This window comes from Rosa chinensis, chromosome 4, assembly GCF_002994745.2.
Source record: "Rosa chinensis cultivar Old Blush chromosome 4, RchiOBHm-V2, whole genome shotgun sequence".
Lineage (NCBI taxonomy): Eukaryota > Viridiplantae > Streptophyta > Magnoliopsida > Rosales > Rosaceae > Rosa > Rosa chinensis.
In genome coordinates, this window is record NC_037091.1 from 26,502,355 (window position 1) to 26,511,971 (window position 9,617).

The 9,617-nt window shown below is 36.0% G+C and overlaps 1 long non-coding RNA gene across 2 annotated transcripts in view; it reads left to right on the forward strand.

Moving 5' to 3' along the window:
* LOC112200553 overlaps positions 1 to 7,481 on the forward strand; it is a 31,831-nt gene extending 24,350 nt beyond the window's left edge. For both annotated transcript variants that reach the window (XR_002936363.2, XR_005810418.1), the window contains 3 exons: positions 6,362 to 6,427; positions 7,089 to 7,226; positions 7,301 to 7,481. This is a non-coding gene — a long non-coding RNA (uncharacterized LOC112200553). The remainder of the gene's footprint in view (positions 1 to 6,361; positions 6,428 to 7,088; positions 7,227 to 7,300) is intronic.
* The last annotated feature ends 2,136 nt before the right edge of the window (positions 7,482 to 9,617 follow it).

Here is a 9,617-nt window from a genome sequence, read left to right on the forward strand (position 1 = left end):
TTTGTTATGTACTTTCATTATAGTACTTATGTTTTAAATTAATTTTTTTTGTTACTCATATGGACCAGCAGTTCTATACTTCGAAGATATGAATTTTGAGTGTAATATTTTTGAACCAGAAGTTCAAAATTTCATAGCAGAACTTGAAGTTCTAATAGTAAAACTCAAACCCAAAGCTTTGAGTATAAAATATAAATTAGTTAAAAGTGAACTTGAAGATTCACTTTAGTCACCTCGAGCCTGAAGTTTCGAGCACCAAATTTATTTGAACCCGAATTTCAAATTACGAAATCTTAGAACTTGCAGTTCATAGAAAAAATATTTGACCTTGAAGCTTTGATTACACATATAATTCATTCATAGTTTATTTGACTTTATGTCAACTCGAACTAGAAGTTTCGAGTAAATTTTCATATGTCGATTGATACATTCTTCTTTATGTCTGCTTAAAGCATTCCACCTTAGAACCTGAAGTTCTAATTGTGCAGACTCGAGCCTTAAGTTTCGAGTGGATATATGGACAATTTATCAAAGAGTTTTAATCTCGGTCAACCCCAAACCTGAAGTTTTGAGGGAATTATATTGACACCAATTTAAAAGTAAGCAGATATTTAACCGTTGGTTTATGACGAATGAGTATGAGTATACCCCAAATTTGTGATAGTGGATTTTGTAATTAAAAGAGATCAGAACTTGTAGTTCCTTGATCCTTAATTACATGAGGACTTGAAGTTCCTCAATGATCAAACTAACTAGATGACCATCTAAAGTCCTTCACGCATAAGTTATGGTCATTAAGTTTAAACTCGATATTTTGAATAATCATTTTGGCCAGAAGTTCAAAATGCATTTGATGTTATTAATCTACATCAAAGAACAATCCATTAATTGAACGTCATGTTTTACTTGTATAACACGAACCAGAAGTTTCGTGTATATCCTATGAGATCCACTGTTCAATTCTTGCAAATTTGATTTGTATCATCTTCAAACTTTATGTTTTGAGTGACTTTCAGGCAATGCGATTTTATCCATGGTGTCCAGAAAACATTACTAAGGCTTATGCTTATGAGACTAATATAACAATTATCTCAGATCTTACATATCTAATTGATGGCTCCAGAAGAGCACACATTATTGTCTCTTTGCATTCTGTGCCTCCAATATTACCAGAGATGTATAATATCTCTGTCTCATGGATCTCATTGTATAGCAAGAAAGCCGATTGACATGACTACACCATGAAATACCACTAGAAGTGGATCATGGCTAGAGAGAAATCAGGAGTCAAGGTAAATATTATCCTAACATCCACACATGTAAGAAAATTAAAAATTGGGCGTGTGTCACCTATGGTACACTATATGGTGGATGTTTATGAAGCCATTTTCAAAATGGCACTAGTCAAATTAAATTTCATTGACTAATAAGAACATTGAGATTCATCTCAATGCCTGATGCCTTTTGCTTATAATAAGCAACTTGAAAGCACTATTGTGTGTTATTCCACAGATTTATTGTACCCTCTTGAGTTTCTATTGAAACTAAATTCCGGTTATCTAGGAACTTGATGTTACATAAGAGGTTGTTATAAATTGAAAAAAATTAAAACCTCAAGTTTCTTGGATCTCCAATTATATGAGGGTCTGAAGTCCCTCCTCTTTATGACTATACATTTATATGTGACACAGAGCTTGAGGTTCTCCACATGATAAAGTCACTCAATTATTATGGATTATAGTTTTCAACTTGGAAATTTCGAATATATCATTTTGGCTAGCAGTTCAAAATGAAGTTGGTCCATTCCAATTATCAGTATTCCACAATTAATATTTACTGAAGCTAAGGTAACACCCATATCAAGAGTTATAGATCTTGATCTATGTCTCCGAATGAGCTACTATCATGTTACCAAATTTGAAATATTGTTGCATTAATTGCCTCCTATATGGTTGGAGAAGACTTTATGCCATCAGATATATACTGTATCAAATTTCTACAGTAAATTGAAGCATATAATGTCATGAACTAAAAGTTCATTGAACCAAATACACTATTATGGCATAACTCGTTACATCATCTTTCTTTTGCCATGTTGCATGGAATCACTTACAAGTTTTGATGACTGCTAATCTTACTCACAAGTAAATTGTTTATTTACCGCATATTTGTTAGTTGTCACTTTAATGAGACAATCCTCCTGTCATGAGGGGGAGAAAGATTGTTCCAAAAGAACGATATGAATTGGTGTGAGATATTTATCCACCGTCTCATTTTGACTTCGAGAAATATCAAAACTAGTGAATTGATAAAAGAAAGTGACAAAATTATATGTTAAATGCAAATGCATCTGCTTGGGTTAAAGTCCTTTAGACCGACCATATTAATACAAACAATGTAGACTCCATTTGATTTGTGGGATGCAAGTGTATCCAATTGACATGGTTCTCCTGAAGAGAATTTCATTAAACAATATCACAGCTCCTAATATGGCTACACATACAGAGGATGTAGGTACGCCATTAGGAAATGGTATCTTAGTGATACAATAATAAATCGATATGGTTGATGCTAATGAATAAAGCATGTTTTGACCTAAATCTTGGTTTGGGTTCACCACCAACCAATAAGCATCTTCACTCCAATGAAAGTGATAGATTTGTGAACGCATCTTTTGAGCATGGTCAAAATAAGATAGTCTTCCCGCCGTTAGGAGGAGGAAAGACTACTGTCATTTAAATAACGGCGTGAATTTATGTGGAATGTATCCACTAGGTCTAAAGTTATAAGCTTCCAAAGAGGGAAGTTCATACAAGCCCTATAACTCTCTACATGAGATTATAAGTAAAAAGATCCATATTCTTAACATAATTCATCTATGACCGATGATTGTCCTAGAAGTGACAATATATGCCCCAGAAGTGGCATGAGTACCTAATATCAATAAGCTTATTATAGCTAATGCATGCATATAAGAATGTGTGGGATCTATGATTGTTGATCATGATGATACTTTACATTTGGTAGCTACCAAAAATCTTTAAGGGCTGTATGAACGCTATACCACGTTTCACCATGAATGTCGACAAAGTATATTACTGGCCAAATTGGAAAGAGGCAATTCCAATGAAATTGAATATTTGAAACGTGATGAAATACTTAGACCTTTAACCCTACAAGTTACAAAAGGATATTTATTGAAGTGAAGATAAATCACTATGACACAATGTCTATTTCTAAAGACATGAGATTATGAATACATTCCCTTATACGAATGACAATTTTCTATAAGTACAGTGTTACATATAGCTGTTATCACTACCACACAAAACGCATATCTGGACACCCCGTTTTTTATTTTAAGGACGTTTTGTTACTTTGAGTGTCATGAAACCCATTTAATGACGTTGGGCCCAAAACAGCTGAAACTTAAAAGGAGGAAAAATGAGATTGTCTTCTAGTTTCTACCCCTCAGAACAACAGCTCTCTCTCTCTCTCTCTCTCTCTCTCTCTCTCTCTCTCTCTCAGAAGACGCATCGAGCATGACATCCATCCCACGAATGATACACCAACGACGCCAAGCTGCTGCTTAAGAGGGCTAACTTATGCTACAATGAAGCCAGCGGCTGGAGGTATGTTCCACGCGTTGTCCTCATGGATCTAGAGCTTGGGACCATGGCCAGCTTCAGATCTAGTTTCTACGGTCAGATCTTCCCTCCTGATAACTTCGTCTTCGGTTAGTCTGGTGCTAGAAACAATTTGACGAAAGGTCACTACACCGAGAGGGCTGACTTGATAGATTCGGTTCTCAATGTGCTGCGCAAAGAGTCGGAGAACTGTGAGTGCTTGCAAGGTATGAATCTGGTCTAAATCTATATATTCTTCTTCGTTTACATGTAAATCGAGTTGTATTATATGGATTTGGTATATCAACTTCTAAATCCCAGAGAAGAGAAGTCATTGTTGGTGAGGAAGTAGTACTGGTGTATGGTTCTGTTTTTTCTGTACACTTCTGACTAGAATGGGAGCTAAACTTGTGTTTCTTTTCAGCAAACTCTATGTTTCAACCTCAGATGGAAAAGGGTGATGGTGCTAGTAATTCTTTGGGGGCTTTTCTACTTCTTCAAATATTCAAGGCAAGTTCTTTCTTGTGCCTACCCCTATCTCTATTTCTGTCATTGCTGTATTGTTTCTAATACTCTTTAAATCGAGTGCAGAATGATTTAGCATTTTAGCTACATGTAGTACATGGTATTGGGTCCTCTTCTGCTTACGGTACTACGTTGTGTGGTAAAACTTGTTTCCTAACTCTATATGTTGTGGGGACAGTCTTAACTATTCTGTTATGGTCTTAGCTTATTGATTAAGTTTTGCTTGCTAAAGTTTTCACATTAGGGTTCGTTGAATGAAATTTGGTGTTGGGTAGTGAGTAAATTGCTCGTATGAACTGTTTTTGTATTTCAAAACAACCATTACTTCTTAATTCCCAGTGGTCGGTTTCCTTTCCAGGATATATTCAATCAAATCCTTGGCCTACACTTTCGGTTGTCATAGTTACAGTAGATATTCTAAGTTTATAATGACATAGGATTTTGGCATGCAATTTTTCACCATGGCATGATATTCTTAGATATACGGGCATAAAACCACCAGAACAGGTTGAGATCCTGCCTTAAACTTAAGCAACGTTTCAAGCAAGTATATTGAGCGGTACAGAGTGCGCCACAGCAGATCTTAATCTTACTCTACCACTAGGGGGATTGTATGTTTTGAAGCTTTTTTTGTCTTCAAGTTGGTGCTCGACCTTTACTCCACATTTGATCGAAATTGGGTATTGTTTAGTTTCTTTTTTCCTTGGCTCTAGTTAAGTACACCTTACACATAACTGATGTTGGTCTAACTTCAAGGTTCAAAATCTTCTTTATAGTATTACTAAAAAAGAAACCAATTTTGGCTCCCTGATCTTCTCCTTGGAATGAATAAATATAGAAAATGCTGCTCCGATGTAAGTATCTTTGGATTTTGTTGGACTTTGTTTGTGCTCGTCCAATTCCTATTATTGTGGTGGGTGAACAAAGCATGGATCTTTCATTTCTCGGGAACTTTAATTTACTGACATTGCAGTAATGTGCCAAATTTTCTGTCGATTCTCTTTTTGTGGTGCATATTTTGAGGTGGTTATGTAGTCCAGTTTCGTTTGATATTGCATTTTATCACAGCTTGCTTGAAGTGAATGCACTTTTTATAATATTTTCATTTTGGAGTTTCTCACTGCGAGAGTTGTTGCTTGCAATTAATTATGCATTGTTTTGAGGAAGTTGATAGATCTCGAACGGAAAATGCTCATGGTTTGCTCGTTGAATTTGTTTCAGACTGTTCATGAAGGGTGCATATATCAACTAAAACTGTTCTATGACAAAGATTATCCAGAGAAGCCACCAAGTGTACGATTTCATACACGCATCAAGATGACTTGTGTCAATCATGAAACTGGAGTGGTAATGTTGTCTCATAACCTGCATTTTAGGATGTTATTCAACTGCTTGGTTTTGACAATTATTGGCTTTGCTCCTGGTTTTAATTTCTGTTCCCTGTTTTCATATGTGATTATCCCAATCCTTATACTGGATACTGGTTGAGGATATGATTTCAATGTTATTGGGAAATTAATCAAGACTTATCACTATCAATATGATCATATGTCCTAAGAATTAGGAAATCAGACTGTCAGAAACTTGCTTTCATATAGGTGTAATCTCTTATTGAAATATAAAATTCTGAGTTGTACTTTGTTTCGTTGAGCCATTGTCATATTTCCATCTTGTTGCAGTGATTTCTTCTACAAATATGTATGAGTGGTTTTCCTCTCACTATTCAAGAATTTTGTATTTGCGGTTCTTGTTATTTAATGAAGTGTTTGGGAACAGGTTGATTCAAAGAAGTTTGGAATGCTGGCAAATTGGCAGCGGGATTTCACCATGGAAAACATATTGATGCAGTTGAAGTAAAGGTAGCTTTTCTGTTCTTTATTTAATCAATTTTTTTTTTTTTACTTGGCAGAACACATGCTCAACTTAAGTTGCTAGTAGCTGCTGGCATGTTTAAATGTTAAAGTTTTTAACATGTAAAGTAAGGAATGTTTGTATTTTGATTGTGGCTTATTGGTTTACTCTACAAGTAAGGAATGTTGCGTGGTTCTGCATGATTTAGATGCTTGTTTGTTTTGATGTGGACATCCATATGTGGTTGCATCTATTAAGTTTTTTATTAGGATGCTGCTATGTAGTTTGTTTTGTAATTTAATCGATTAATAGTAGTGTTATATTGCTCAGTTGCACTAATGTAAAATTTTTGATATCAGGTTGAGGACTAGCAAAAGAAAGATCAAAAGGCCAATAAAGTACATTAACTACCGGGATTATACATGGTAATTACTTTTGCTTAAGTCCTAAGTTTGGGATCATAGAGATTGCATTTCAAAATATGACTGCTCTACAAGGGAAAATCACATAGTTCCAAATGGAACTTTGTTTTGCTTCTTTCTTTTGCCTCTGCCAAAATTCATGATTTGCCTTAAGAAAATCTGTCTTAGTTATTATGGTATAGGTGATATGTGGGTTGAGTTTCAAATAAGTTTATAGCTTAGAAAATGGAATCAATAATACCGTGGTATGGTATTTATGCAATTGAGAACTTTCTATGAAAAGGCTAGAAGGTTTTTGGTGCCATGCCCTTTACTTATTACGTTCTAACTTTTGCTTGTGTTTCCAAACAATTGATCTTGTAAGCTTTTACACTAATAATTTGCTTACTGTCTCCGTGTGTGTGATTCAAATTCATTTATATACATGTGGGAATTTGATTTTGTCTACCCCATAAAGAAAATGCAGTAATATAAGTTCTCTTCTTAGTTGAATTGAGTGGTAAAGCATATATTTCTTCTCTGTTAATTGATATTATGCAATCTTGACAAGATTGGACAGCTATCTACAACAATATTGTTGATTTTCTGGTATAGGTCTTTTGATTGAAGACTGAATTTTCTGCTCTAGTCATATTGTTGATTTTCTGAAACTATTGTAATGCAGGTACTTCTACGCATCAATTTTAGCTTCATGTGTATTAAAAACTAAAAAGACATGCTAAGCAGCAGCTTGAGTTTCTTCAGGTGTTTCCTCTTCGTCATCAGTCTATATACAAGTTCCAAGCTCATGATGCTCCTCTAGGTGACTACTACTAAACTTGTCGTTTTGTACAATGATTTGAGTTTTGTAATTGACCTTTTTGGTAACTTTTTCAGTTTTATAGATAAACTACATTTAGGTGGTTCCAGACTTCCAGTGCTATCTGATCATGAAAGTCCTACTGTAGGTGGAGGGTTCCCCTATACATTACTTAATGAATGCTGTGCTATTTGTTTTCCTTAGATAAAGATCTGTACATTTGTATGTATGTCTATTGTCATCTAGGATTAGATAAGATTAGAATGTATATGTCACGCCCCTGATTTTTTTTTCCAACAATAAAAATCGATATATATAATCCCATAATTATACATGCGTGAATATTCAGTCATCAATACAAATACCTGGAACATCTTTCCCATAAAACAAGTACTTACTGATACACTGAATCATCCAAGATAACATACACTCGCTCCACAGAGTTATATATTATACAAATTTACGAATTTAATTGTCATCACAATAAAACGTAAATGCTCCTCAGAGCTTACTGCATAGCGGAAGTCATATATTGGCAAAGCCAACAAAAAAATTGCTTCCTACCCGTTCTGCTGCCAACAAGCTCCTTCAGCTTCAGCCACGATTTTCCTGACCTGCAGGATTAGCCCCTACACCATATACAATGGTGCACCGGGGTTGCCAAACAACAAACCCGGTAAGCTTCTTCAAGCTCGTATGAGTAACTCATGAACATCAATCTACTTAAGGAAACATGCAGCCATGAATCCTTCTAACATTCTATATCCTTTCCACAGAAAAGACAACATGAGTCACCACTATGACCATGCCCTATTTGCTAACTTAACCATCAAGTAGCAATTCAAGTCCCATCTAGACAATTAAAGAAGAATGCCATCGAAACTCTCCTTTAAGCTGCATACCTATGAGTCTCAAGCAACCTCGACCGTTACTCCCATAAGCTATCATGGCAGATAACTAGAACTCTATTGAAATTGTAATCACTCGTCCTAACCAGGACGTGATTACCTAATTCCTGCCTTGATCACCATCTGTGATCTGTCGCCATCTGAGACATATGATTTCAGACCCCGTCTAGTCAGGAAATCAACATCAAGGTCGCCATCTGCAACCTGTCACCATCTGTGACCTATAATCATTAGACCCCATCTGGTCTCAGCTCAACCATTGATCACCATCTATCACCATCTGTGACTCATGATCTGCAGACCCCATCTGGTCATGAAGTTAAACATCAAGGTTACCATCTGCAACCTGTTACTATCTATGATCTATCACCATCTGTGACGTAAGATCTTCTTAGACCCTATCTGGTCTTAAGGTCAACGTTAAGTAAGTCGCATCTGACCTAAAAACGTTACAAGCACCTAGCTTCGGCTTTCCTAATCCTTGCTCACCATCTGTGACCCTTGGTACAAAGACCAATACATCTAAAATGAGTCACGCTTGACTCAAAATATAATATCAATCTCAATACTTTTCAAACAATAGAAAACATCTTTTTCTATAATATCGTTTCCTGAAAAGTTGCATTTAACAATAATATGAACACCATCATGCATATTCTTATTCATCACAATCATTCACAAGGATATATATATTTCATCTAAATATATATATGTAGTCATTCGCTCAGGAATGCCTACTAATACCAACTATAGTTTGCAGTTAAATAATTAACGCCAAAACAATAATGGTACTTCTGTTCATAAAGGTCCTTGTGAGATTTACTCACCTCGAAACTCCTGCTGCGTCTTCAACCAAACACAAAGCCGGCAATTCACAAATAATCGTCCACTGTACTTCGTCAAGCACCTATTCACATACGTTTCCAATTTAGTGACGATTTACATTTGATTTAAGTTCGAAAACCCTCTGTTTTGAACTAAAACCCTCAAAGTGGCGCCAATCGAGGCAAAACCACATCCGAGACCTCCCAAGGTCTCCGGAATACGCCCACGATCGATGTGACCAAACCACAAGTCGATCGGACGCTCGAATCCTCACGGATCGAATAAATCGATCGGTATGAAACTGTAAAAATCATAACAATTTCATACGAACTCCAAAATTTGCATATTATATATCGAAACGCTCGTATCGACGAGTAGAAGACATATAATACCAGAAACAGTTCCTTAAGTGGCCGGAACGCCGCCGGAACGCCACCACAGACGGTGGTGCACCGCCGCCGGCCAAAAGCTCATTATTTCACAAAACTCCCAACATCAAAAAGCTTCATCTAAGCATGCTTGTGAACTTTCATAACTGGATCGAAGTCAGAAAACAAGCTTAAGAGATCGAAAACTACCTCACAAGCCGTGAACAGTAATCCCAACTGAGTTGATCGAATTTTCACGTGAATCGATCCAAACAACCACCAAGGATCGATCG